The 2968-nt window shown below is 47.4% G+C and overlaps 1 long non-coding RNA gene across 1 annotated transcript in view; it reads right to left on the bottom strand.

Moving 5' to 3' along the window:
* Positions 1–2599, bottom strand: part of LOC107679559 (uncharacterized) — a 9678-nt gene extending 7079 nt beyond the window's left edge. The window contains exons 1-2 of the long non-coding RNA XR_001633065.1: positions 2521–2599; positions 59–634 (exon numbers count right to left, since the gene is read on the bottom strand). This is a non-coding gene — a long non-coding RNA (uncharacterized LOC107679559). The remainder of the gene's footprint in view (positions 1–58; positions 635–2520) is intronic.
* Positions 2600–2968: the final 369 nt, after the last annotated feature.

Below are 2968 nucleotides of genomic sequence, written 5' to 3'. Positions count from 1 at the left end.
GCTCTCTCTCACACACACACACACACACACACACACACACACACACAGACACACTCACTGGTAGATGTCTTTGCACAGGACGGAGCGCGGCAGTGGATTGTCGGCCTGAGGAGCGACGCTCACCGATCCAATCTTCAGCACAACTGTGTCTTTCTTCCTGTGCTTGAGCTGTGAATCTGAACACACACACACACCATCATCATCACCCTCCTCCTCATCATCATCATCAGTGTGTAAGCGAGGGTGCGTTCTCACATGTGCTGCTCTGTGTGTCCTGCAGGGGGCAGAAGACACGGATCACGCTGGTGTTGAGGTAGACGAGCGGCAGGCTGCTGGAGTACAGTGAGTGTGCTCTCGTGGGCTGCTCTGTGATCGGGGAATGCAGCTGCGGCGGCGGAGGACACACCTGGAAGACGCGCGCCACGGTGGCCAGCAGAGGGCAGGACAGCACAGGGTCTAAGGGCTGCGCCGTGAGCAGGATCTCGTGCGGCACTGCGTCCGGCCCGTCCTCACACAGCCGCTGAGACGGGCGCACCGTCAGCTTGTGCCGCACATTCCTCGTCACGGCCTGCGTGTACGTCAGCGACAGGAACCCGTGCTGCTGGTGAGAGACCTCCAGAGACTTCGCCGCCGTCTGTCAGAGGTCAGGCTCGAGCGATCGACGCTCACTACAATCAAACAAACTCAAAGCAGCAGGAAAACAGCCGCGTAATCAAACACGCTCGTGATCGGACAGAGACGCCATTGCAGCAGGCGTCAGTAGCGACTTAAGCTACAGCTGCGAATGGAACGGCTACGATGACCGGAGGTAAGCTGTTACACCGCCGTAGCAGAGAACGTAAAAATCACTAAGCAACCGTAAACAAGACGGCGCAACACGGTATTCAGTCATTTACTGAAGAATTATGAAGATGTTTAGGCAATACTTAAATTGTTTGCTTCACATCATCTCTAGTCTCAGTGCTGCCTGAGATGTTGTTACTAACAGCAGAAAAACCTTTGTACAAAAGGAAAAATCGTTAAAATTTCATTTTGAAACATATCAACACAGATTAAATAAAAGACTAATGGTAGAATTGCATACTGATGATATTCTCCCCTAGTAGACGGTTACAGTAGCAGTTAAAGTCAAGATGACGTCAGAATGCCGTTGCCGTTCCATCAGTGGCTGTTGCTTAAAGTCCCTAGTAACGCCACGACTGCGGCCGCTGCCAGCAACGCTCGCTTCAGCTGATTATATAAACGCAGCAAACATCATTCATCTGCGTGTTTCGTAGCAGTGTTTCTGGAGTTCATGAGTCGAGAGCAGTCTCATTTCGAAGGCTGCGCCCTTCAGAGGTTGCATTTGTCAGCTGCATGTGCCATCGCTATTATCTCATTTAAGAACAGTAACCATTATCAAATTGACTGTTATTTTGTAAATTCCTGTAATTTCATTCCTAGTTTGTAATGTAGTGATTACTTTCCTTAAATGAGACAACCTTGATGATGTATTTGGCAAACAAATTTTAATTTTTTTTTTTAATTAAAGGGGTCATGAACTGCCTCTGTTTTTTTATTTTGTATTGTACTGTTCTCTGAGGTCCACCTTTAAGGTTATCAAGATTTATACATCAAAAAAAATAATTTAGAAGTAATAGTCTATTTTCTGTCCTGTTTTGACCCCCTCATCAGAATGCTGCTTGAATAGGCATGGAGGATTGTAGACTCGGAAGTAAACGCCCACTGCTGTGATCGGCTAATAGTTGTGTATGTTTGCCAGCATACATTCCTCACAGATGGACGCTGCTGTGATTTAGGTCATAACTCAATACATATTAAACGATCTGTAATAATAAACAAAGCAATAGTGACCACGTAATGAAAACAGTTACTCACGCTTGTGTTGCAACATTACCGTCGGATCCAATATAGTCGCACAGCATCGTCTTTTAGCTTTAATCTTTCTGAAAATCCCGTGTCGAATTGTGCCTTGTTTGTAAATGAATCCGCGCTAAAATGAAGTGAACAAAGGACCGAGTTCTTACTGATGCGGTCTGGAACTTCATTAAAAATAAGTTCATCCACTCTTTCTTGGGATCAGAAGGAAGACAACGCAAACACTGTTTTTCCACATCTTGGCACCTCTCGTTATTTACATTACATGAGCAAATCGGTGGGCGGGGCTAAACAGGCAGCGATGTTGTATCGGTGGGCGGGGCTAAACAGGCAGCGATGTAGAATCGGTGGGCGGGGCTAAACAGTCAGTGCTGTAGAATCAGTAGGCGTGGCTAACCAGGCAGCGATGTAGAATCGGTGGGCGGGGCTAAACAGGCAGTGCTGTAGAATCGGTGGGCGGAGCTAAATGCCCTGAACAGCAGCTTTACTCAGAATACTCGATCAACATCCAGAGCAATTAGAGCTGCTCTGATCGGCTTTGAACTGCACTAATGAATGCGGATGAGCACAGTGTTGCTGGCAGCCAGAGTCTGAGATCTGCAGAAGCAGCGTTTGTGTGCAAACAGAGGCAGCGGCTCTTACAGGTGGAAAGAAGCTGAAATGGCTGTAAGGCTCCTGCTTGCTGAGCGGCCGCAGCAGAACCGTGCGTTTGTTCAGCTTTTCAGTGCAAGAGAGGACGACCCCACCACACGGGCTCTCTTCAGCACTGCACACACACAAGAGGACAACACAAACACAGAGGTGAAAAGTCAGTTCAGAGCTCTGATTGGCTTGCGGTTTGATTGGAAGCTGGTGAAAAGGATTCTGGGAGCAGAGAGAAGAGAATTCACCACAGGACTGAACATGAGAGAACACACACACTCTCTCTCTCTGTCCAACACCAGGAACAATCGAACGACTGCAGCGTCTCACTCATCAAGGCTCTCATATAAAAAACCTAGCGAGTAGGGCTGGGTTTAAAATAATTAATTGATGTTCACTTTAATGAACCAATCACAAGATTGATCTTTTATCCTGTGCTGTTCAGTTC

Source organism: Sinocyclocheilus anshuiensis, unplaced genomic scaffold (assembly GCF_001515605.1).
Source record: "Sinocyclocheilus anshuiensis isolate Anshui unplaced genomic scaffold, SAMN03320099.WGS_v1.1 scaffold1680, whole genome shotgun sequence".
Taxonomy (NCBI): domain Eukaryota; kingdom Metazoa; phylum Chordata; class Actinopteri; order Cypriniformes; family Cyprinidae; genus Sinocyclocheilus; species Sinocyclocheilus anshuiensis.
The sequence above is the reverse complement of the archived record's forward strand: the minus strand, read 5'-3'. Positions and strand labels throughout refer to the sequence as shown.